This window comes from Puma concolor, chromosome A2, assembly GCF_028749965.1.
Source record: "Puma concolor isolate L17-30 chromosome A2, mPumCon1.1.hap2, whole genome shotgun sequence".
Classification (NCBI taxonomy): Eukaryota; Metazoa; Chordata; class Mammalia; order Carnivora; family Felidae; genus Puma; species Puma concolor.
In genome coordinates, this window is record NC_141668.1 from 64,674,758 (window position 1) to 64,685,008 (window position 10,251).

Consider the following 10,251-nt stretch of genomic DNA (forward strand, 5'->3'; position numbering starts at 1 on the left):
TTAAATTTCAGTGTATACTTTTTAAGGCTAGAAGTTATAATCACTCAAGGATCTATTCTGAAATGTCTAAACTAACACTTTTAAATCTTTCATAAATATTTTCTAGATCCACACCAAGAAGCCCATGCTACAATTACAATATTAATCAGTAGACTATCCATTTATAATAGATTTAATGGGCCTGTACATGCTAATAATGAAGAAATGTTATGGTTTACAGATTTTATATAAGAGCACTTCTTATGAAAGCTAATGACTCATGCAAATGAAAGTAATGTTTTAGAAATATAATCTGAGTTTAGAAAAGCAAGTAATTTGATAAATTTATGGAGAAGACATTTAATTTTTCCTTACTTTTTGTTGATATTTTCACATTTATTAACTTTAAAGTGTTTCATTCAAAATCCATTTGGATAATACTTGGAAGATAATGACTGTTAGACACTTTAAGCAAAAGTACTTTAAAATGTGGACCTTTCAATTTTTGCCTTATAAATCATTCTCCAAAAAGAATTCAGATTGTAGACCTTATTTAATATGCTTGGCTTTTTTGTGTTTATTCATGTTAACATTTAAATGAAATTTTTGAGTTGCCCAATATTCTTATCCTTTCTTTGATCCAGTATTTAAAATATGAACTTCTCTGTCTAAATTTTAAAATATGTCTACCAGCCCTTTATTCTAAAATATTGGAGTATCATAATCTTTTTGGTAGAATTTTAAATACATCTTATTTTTCACATTCACAAATTATAAAATTTATCTAAATTGCAGCATACATAATGAATTTTAGATTTCAAGGACAAACTATTTGGAAATATTTGGAGCCTATAATGGAACATATATATATATTACACACATTTTACAAATATCATTGAAACTATGTAATTGTTTTTAAAGTATTTATGTGTTAGAGTTTAAACCAGGTATATTTATATTAGTTAAATGAATGTAATAATTTGCTTTTCTTTGTGCAACTTTAATAATTCATTCCTTAGGGTATGTATGCCAGTTATTTCTAAAATGAGATCAAGTGACCTAAATTAATAAACATGTTAAATAGGGAAAAAACAATAAATACAAAAAACTTAAAAAAGAAACACTGTATTGTATCTACAATGTTATAAACTATAAATAAGAAGTAAATACTAGGCAGTTATAAGATTGTATTTTAAAAAAAAGAGGAATAGCCATCTCTTCATATAAAGCTTAGTAGATGACCTCCGTGGAATGTGTTAATTAATTCTTCTGTAATTGACTTTGAATAGCCCTGTAGCTGATATTTTCTCAGTCGCTGTTTGCCAATGATACAGAAAACATCAAGTCAGTTCTTGTTTTTAGAAAAAGAAAAGCCTGACAGTCTTAACATTGCATAAATCCTCAACACTTTTATTCATCTGATGAAGTGGATGAAATGGTATATTTGTAAACAGCAGCAAAATAGAGTTGTGCCGAAGCCACTAATATTTAATACTGAATAAGAAACATGGGACGCCTGGGTGGCTCAATCGGTTAAGCATCTGACTTCGGCTCAGGTCATGATCTCACGGTTCATGGGTTCAAGCCCCTCATTGGCTCTGTCCTGACAGCTCCGAGCTTGGAGCTTGATTCAGATTCTGTATCTTCCTCTCTCCCTGCCCTGCCCTGCTCTCACTCTCTCTCTCTCAAAAATAAATAAACATTACCAAAAAATGTAAAAAGAAAAGAAACATAAAGCCTTTTCCTAAATACCTTCCATTTTTCATAAAACTCAGCCCTCTAATCCTGAAAATGGGCTGCAAGAACTGACCCTGTTGATTACTTTGTCAGTTTTTTCCCCTAGCTTTCAATTTGCCTCCCAAGGACCTCCTCATATAACTCTTTCTTGATGTTGAAAACAATGGACAGCATCATTGTCACTGCGTCTTCTAATCATCTGTTCACAATGGCCTGGAATGCTCTGGAGTTTGCTGTGGACAAGTATGCTGGACTGCCACCCACCCCTGGTGTTGAAAATTGGACAACTGCTTTCAGTTTCCTTCATTTTCTATCTTGTCTCAGTTTGGTGAAAACTGCCTCTCCTCTCTAAGGTACGAATCATCAAGTTGAGGTTTAAGTTTGATTGAACTCAATGAAAATGGTGACTTAGTAAAAGGATATAGAGAAATCTCACAGAGCTTTCTGTGAGGCAAGACATGAAGTTGGATTTAATGGGAACCAGAAAGCAATTAAGAAAAGAGATCCACTCTTTTACTGAAGCTGTATAGATTATCTCCTCTTGGCTTTTTTGTCAACCTCTACTTCTCTCTACCCATTGCTGTCTGTCCTTTATTGATCCACCTCAGGATCCAACATGGCCACCAAATCTACATGACAATCTTTCAGTTCCCATAGCAGCCACCCATTGGTTAGAAACCATGTTGTTTAGTTCAAAAATCTTGAGTGAGAAAGACCTCAGAAAGTAATGAACAGTCAGAGGATTGGGTGGGCTTGAGCCAGTGTCTATCCCTGGGCAAACAGGCATGATTACAGCCAGAAAAGTCATATTGTGGGTGGAGCTGCCTGTGTTTAGCCTATGAGGAAGTTCATGTTCTGAGGTGGACATATAACTTCTGAGTACAGGAAGATCCCAGTATGCCAGAGTTTTCAGAATTTGATCTTTGTGATGCTGAAATTAATTGAGGTAAATAGGACAGAATAGGCCCCTATTCTCGAGAAGTTATGGTAATTTTAGGCAAAAAATTGTTGTCAAGGAAGATTTCTTATATTTGTTTCTGTTTTTTTTCATGTATTTAAGGCAGGTAAACTAAAGCCCGTGTGAACAAATATATCTGCTAAAGGACAGTGCTATGTATGATATTATCTCCAGTCAACATCCACTTTATTTTCGTAAATTATTCAGTAGCACACTATGAGAATTAGAAGTGTTTTCTTGATTTGAAGTAGATCAATTATGTGATTATCAAATTATCAGGCAAATTGAGAGAAAAAAACCTAAAATGTATTGAACACATCAATTTTAACGTGTTTTTAACGGGATTTTAACCCATATTAATTATTTAGACCTCACAAAGCTTTTGAGATAGGGAGATTCTTCCCATTTTACAGATGAAGATCCTAAAGACCAGAATAGTCCATGATCTTGCTGCTCACATATTGTAGTGATTTTATTCGAATGCATATCTATCTGAAACCTAGGCCTATTATTTACCTTCATAGTACCACTTATTTAAAAAACAACAACAACAAGATTTTTCAGTGGCTTCTAATGGCTCAAGACCACCTGATAATTTCAATAAAGGAGTCTATTCGGGCGTCTCTTTCCCTGTATCTTTTCAGTTCACAGTATGGTCTGATAACAGAAAACTATGCATGTTAAAATAAGACGTTTTCATTTATTCACTTATCCACCAAAAATAGGTATATATTTTTTTAATGGTTATTTATTTTTGAGAGAGAGAGAGTGCACGAGAGGGGGAGGGGCAGAGAGAGAAGGGGACAGAGGATCTGAAATGGGCTCTGTGGCTTTGTACTGACAGTAGGGAGCCTGATGTGGGGCTCAAACCCACAAACTGTGAGATCATGACCTGAGCCAAAGTTGGACACTCAACCAACTGAGCCACCCAGGTGCCCCATCTAGCAAAAATATTTTTGAAAGGAACATATTTCAAGAAGACTGTCTAAATTAGCAGCCTGTTTTATTTTAGCTGTGGAATATGCATCCTTATCTAGAAAGGTGTCTGATAAGAAAGAGCTCTTTGCAGAGATAAGACTAAAGGCAGAGAAGCCACAGGACATTGAGCTGAGACTTTAGAATTGGGGGTGACTGACTTTAAATTCAGCCCCAAATCCTCACTCCACCTCTCCCCAGTGATATGGACTTGCACAGAGAGCCTCACCTCCTTCTATATTTAATTCTTTCATTTATAAGAGGTAAATAATATTTATTTCATGGGATTTTAAATCAAAAGTGAAATTTTTAGAAATGATTTTTCACAATGACTCTCATCTAATAAATGGCAAATATATGGGTTTTATTATTTTTATTTATATTTCTTCTATTCATATTTCTTATTTATTATTTTTGTTGCTAAAAATAAATCAGCAGAAACAGCTGAGAAAAGGACGATAGGTAGACTCCATTATTCAGGTTTTCGGTTTTCTAGGGATTACTGTATATTAGTGTTTCTTGTTCCCTCATTAAAGAATTTACTTTAAAAAAAAAAAAAAGCATTGATGAAACAGTATGTGTGTTGCACACAAGATACAATAAGAGCCTGTGAATTTTTAAATCAAGTCTGGCATACAATTAGTAAGAACCAGACTAAAAAGTTTTTAAAATCGGGCACATAAGGACTAAAATTTGTGAGCCACGTGTGAGCCAGGCTCTGTTCTAAGTGGTGGACAAGGGTTCAGTTGATTGCTCCTGCTGGCTCATCTGTGAGCAGTTACTCCTCACTCAACAGTTCTCCAGCCCTGAGCAACAGTCTTCCAGGGAAACCTCTGTGGGCCCTAAACCCTTATGTCTTCCCGGCCCCTTCCTCCACTTAAATATATTTAAAATGATATTCTACAGGTGGGTTGCTAAAAAGGCCAATATATTAATATTATTTTTTAAAACATTTTCTTTGACCTAGAAGTTTATTTTTTCTTCTGATTTTAAAATAAATTAAAACATTTTCTTGAGCCTTTAAAAGTACTGTGAACGCTAGTCGCTGTGCCTCTTGTGCCTGATTAGAAATGTGGCCCTGCCTGCCATGGTGTGGTCGCCTGTGGCATACCAAGTCTGAGACCAGAGTACTTCTTAAATAACCACTGCGGATGCTCTGGGCAAATAAAAGAAAAGGAAGACAAACTAGATGGAATTTTCACTTTACATTTTTACTGTAAGGACCACCTTCTTCATTGGAGAAACACTTTGAGCCTCAGTTGGAAGGCTTTCGTAAAACTTTTGTAGATTTTTGCCTGCAGGTGGTGCCAGATCCTCAGTTCCCAGGAAACACACCAGACATGCAGAAGGACCACTTCAGTAAGAGAGCATAGTTAAATATTTAATGTAAACATGACATTCTCCAAAATGGAAATTCTTTAGTAACACAACATCAGCCTTTCATGTGAGCCTTGAAGTCTTCATTACACCTGGTGGGTAATCAATAATAATAGCCCCTTGCCTGAGTGCAGTTAACAATTCATTCAAAGACTTGGTGGTTTACCCAATCTATACTAGAATTAAAATGGTTGTGAGTAGTATTAGTGTAAGAAGAGAACCTTTTATTTTCATATATACATTGAAGTTGGAAAATTCTAGCAATTCAGATTTCAAGTATTTAAAAATTATCCCTTTTTCCCCTTGTCATTAACAAAGAATCATAAGTCAATGTATAGCACACCCTGAGAGAAAAAAAATAATCTTTGTAAAGCGTGCTTTGCTGAAAAGGCTCCTACTTGGCATCATCACTTTGCCTGAATTAAGTAGGGTCCCCACAGCTATGTGTCTTGTACATGACAACACCTGAAGAATCTTTGAGCTGACATACTATGAATCTGAGAAAAGTAATAAGCCTTACTGGATGCAAATATTGTAGTGAGAATAATCCCAATTTATTTTTCAGTTCCCTCAGATATATACTCAAAATATATAGAGTGGCTTCGGATATCAGACTTCAATCTTCCTCAGCATGGAATTGGTGATAATCCTTGTTAATGTGGCCAAGAAATACTGTTATTATCTAATTTCAATTCTCATTCTAGGTTCCCACGATCGTAACCTGTGTTTCCTTGACTGCTTTGGCTCAGTGCTACCTAAACTGAGATGTTCCTTTTTTGGTTGAGGGCTCTGATTACAAACCAAAGGAGATTCGTAGGGTTTGCATATTCTATGGTCCCAAGTTGTATTTTTAGCTATCAAGACCTGTCGCTCATTTCTAGAGAAGGCCTTGAGGCTGCCTTGATGTTGGTTAATAGAGTTGGCAGCTGAAGGATGCCTCATCCCTCTATGCTGACTGCTTTTTGTCATGTCAGTGTTCAGTGCTGATGCATTCTTACTGTTGATTGACAACTTCTGAGCACTGTAAAAGTGGACAGGATTTTATTTCAAATCCCTTCTTGTGGTAATTGTCAACTCTTTCTTTGGAGTTGACTTATCTCTCCATATCAGAGTGAAGCCACTTCCAGTGTAATGTCACAAATGCATCCTGCTGCAGCGTTACAAGTGAAATGAATAAAGCATTAATGATGATATATTTAGTCTGACCACTTCATTTCCTACACAGTGGCCTACATAGAAGAATAGAATGGTTCAATCCAGGGGGAAAAAAAGTCACAAGACAGCAGCAGAGCTTGGTGGAAAATGTGGGCACCTTTATAGAGAAAATCCATCATGTGTCACATGAGTCACAGACAAGTATTTTGAAAGAATATTTTAGTTTCATCTGTCTCCCCATAAAAGAAGAAATAGCTATAGGAAATGGAAATTTGCATTACCAGAACATAAAGCCTGAATTGCTCATTTTGAGGGTTGGCATATGGCTGTGTGCCTGGCTCTGCCGAGCAAGAGTGGGATTTTTCTAGAGCCATATGGTTGAATCAAGAAGGGCAGTGGGCTAGAGCGGACAGAAGGCAGTTTACAGTTAACGATAAAGTCCTGATGCATAATGTATTCTAAAAAGCTTCCAACGTCAGATTCACATTAAAAAGGGGGAGCCTGCCAAGGAATTTGTTGGTGTTTTTCTCCACCTGAATTGAGAAAACAAAGATCCCAAACAGAACATTACCTGTGAGCTTTGTTTAGATGACCTAACCTTCCTATCACTGTTAAGCCAAGCAATTAGGAGAAAATTCCTATTTCTAATTGTTTTGAACACCATTATATTCTTCCAAGTGAATAAATATTGAGTTTCCACTAAAACTGACAAATCCTTTACCAACACATGCAGGCAGGCAGATTACAGGCTTGGTCAGTCCCCATTACTAAGCGCCAGTGATACAACTTGCTAGAAAGAGCAAATTGGTAGGCTCCCCACCCCTTAGGGAATATTAAGAAGACAAGAGTGGTTGAAACCAAAATGAATAATCAGCTTGTAACTTCTGATAGAGTACTCATGCCAGAAATAATACATGAGAGATTTTAACTAATGAGGCTCCAAGCTTTTTGTAAAAGCCGCATTGCAATTAATTAAGATGATTGCTACTCATTATTTTTTTAAAAAGCAAAGTAAGTTCTTTATTATAGGCATAAAACTGTCAGAAAAGAGCAAACAATCTTATACTACCATATTATAGTTCTTATGCGAAAGCAGATAAAATATTTAAGACTAGCTTTATTATTGTTAAGCTGTGCATGTAGTTGAAATTGGCATGCTATCATGGATACCTTAGCTAATGTATAATAACAATTAACAAATGAAAATTAAAATCAAGATGTGAACTTTTCGTTGAGGATCAAATTTGAGGATTATCTCATCTATTTTAAGAGTAGTCCTATGAAATGGGGAGCAGACAGTGAAAATTTTGAGAAATATGGCCATTTAAGAAACTGCATGGAGGTTTAAAATAATACCCTCTGATATTTTACTCTTCTGATAATTTATTTGAATTATTAGCATAATTCTACTGCCAAATGTTTATTGTGGGACAGTTCCCAATATGAAAAAATAAAAATTAATAAATATTATTTTAAGTGACTATCAATATGAAAAGTTAAATTATTACACACTCATCTATACAATTTCTATACACCCGATGAAACTGATTCATGAAGAACTGTATCTTGTATTTTGTGGCTATGTTATATCAAGTGAAAAAGGTGAGGAGGCAAATTTCCAGGCAGTAATTATAGTACATTCTTATTTAAGATGCATATATGTTTGCATCTGTGTAAACACACATGTATATTTTTAATAACAGAAAATTTCTAAAAAGACAAATATTAAATGTTTAAAATTGGCTGCCTCTTAGGTGGGATTAGAAGCTGGAGGGTGAGATTTTACTTACTATTTCATATATATTTATACTGCTCCAAATTTTTATCTTATTGTGATCTTATTAAATAAGTGATCTTATTTTTGTAATTTATATTTTTGTAGAATCTCCAGTTAGCCCCAAACAATGCAGCTTTCTTGAAATAGGAATTGAAAATCAAAGAACCAATATATAGTTTTCTTCAACTGAAAAGGGTAAATAAAAATTAATTAAAAATGTAATGTTTTTGTATAAAATTTTAGCCATAGTACTTATACTCTTTTCAGAGAAAAGATTTTGCTAATTCATTATTGCGTATGTATTTAACTTGGAAACCATTGTATTTAAATTAGGGAGAATGGTTTACAGTCCCAGGAGTCTTATCATAAGATTAAAATTAATTGCTCAGAATTTTCATATGAGGCCAAACTGGACAGGTAATCAGTCACAGGCTAATGTTATTAGCTTGATTCATGTATCAAACTGTATTTCTAATACTATCAGGCAAGGGGTAGGCAGGAGAGAAATATGCTACATATCAAAATGATGAAACCAAGTTCTTTTGTTTGCATTAGTTCTAATATTTAGAGGTCACATTTACAGCTAAGAGTTGAGCTTATTACCTGAATAATGCAGCCAAAGAGCTCCCATTTGCCTAAGTTTATGGGAGCAAATACACCACAAAATAATGTTTTATACCTATAAGTTGTAGAGTGCCTATCATGTAAAAATTTTAGAACCTTCAAAGGAATGACTTAATGATACTTTAAAATGAATTAATGAACATTTTGCTTTACAGGTAGAATTAAAATGCTCTTTTATTTTATATATATAGTATGAGGCAGGCAGAGATGGAGCAACCTTCCCAAAGACTGATAAATCAAATGAAACACAATAGTTACTTTTCAGTAGAAACTAAAGTTGTCAGAGGTCAGTCTATAAGCTAGGCAGAGATTTGTTTTGTTTCAAAAGATGACCAGTACCTTTCTTTTTGAAAAAAATATGTTATATTTCATGCATGCAAAAGAAAACAGTATTATATGTCTAAAGTTATAAAACGTTCCAAAATGGACACCTACAACTCAATCATCCAGTCCAGAAATATGCAACGTCAATATGATTGCAACTACTTCTATGCTCCTCTTGTGACCCTGCTTCCTCCCCACCCCAAACTACTGCCCTGAATTTCATTTGTTATCTGTACCAGGCAGCCTGTAAGATGCCTGCCAGTAGCTACCACTTTCTTGTATTCATACTCTCATGTAATCCCCTTCTTTTGAGGGTGGGCTACACTTAATGATTCACTTTTTTACAAACACAATATGAGAGAAGTAATGGCTGTCACTTCTTAGGTTATAGAATAACTATAGCTTCTCTTCTCTCCCTACCTCCTTTTCTCTCCCCTTTCCCCCTCTCCCCTCGCCCACCCCACCCCCCTTGTTCTGTGGCTTGCTCTGAGGAAAGCCAATTGCCATGCGGTCAGTTTACCTATGAAAAGGCAGTAAAGAATGAGAAAGGCCAGGCAGCATCGAGTCCTTCAGTCCAACAACCCAGACAATGACCTGTGATTTTGAAGTGGATCATCCCCAAGTCAAGCCTTGAGGTGAGACCACAGCCCCAGGCATCACCCTGATTGCAACCTCAGAGAGACCCGCAGACACAGGCACTCAGGTAAACCAAACTCAAATTCCTGACCCACAGGAAATAAAATATAATAAATGTGTGCTATTTTGAGATACTATGCTTTAGAGTGATTTGTTAGTCAGCAGTAAAGAACCCGTATATTATTATTGCCTTGTATAAAGTTTTAATAAAGAGCACAAAGAATATTAATTTCTGCTCAAGCAAACTCTTAATTTGTGTTGTTCAGGTCTTCACCTTACAAGTTTTTTAGCTGCTTAATTTTCTAATTTAGAAAAGTACTGAAATTTCTTTTTATCATTTTTGTAGTTGTCTGTTTCTCCCTGTAACTTTATCAATTCGACTTTATATTCTCGAAGCCATTAAATTAGATGCTTAGAACGTTCTAGTATAGTAAGCCTTTGATCAGGCAGCATGTTATGGTGGTAAGTGCATGGACTCTGGAGACATACTGCCCTCTGGATTTGAATCCTAACCTTACTTCTTATTAGCTGAGTGACCTTGAACAAATGACTTAACCTGTACCCCTTAATTTCCTCACTTGAAAAATGGAAATAGAAATAATGCCTACATGGCAGGATTGAAATGAGGTTTATTTTATTTTTTTTTTTTCAACGTTTATTTATTTTTGGGACAGAGAGAGACAGAGCATGAACGGGGGAGGGGCAGAGA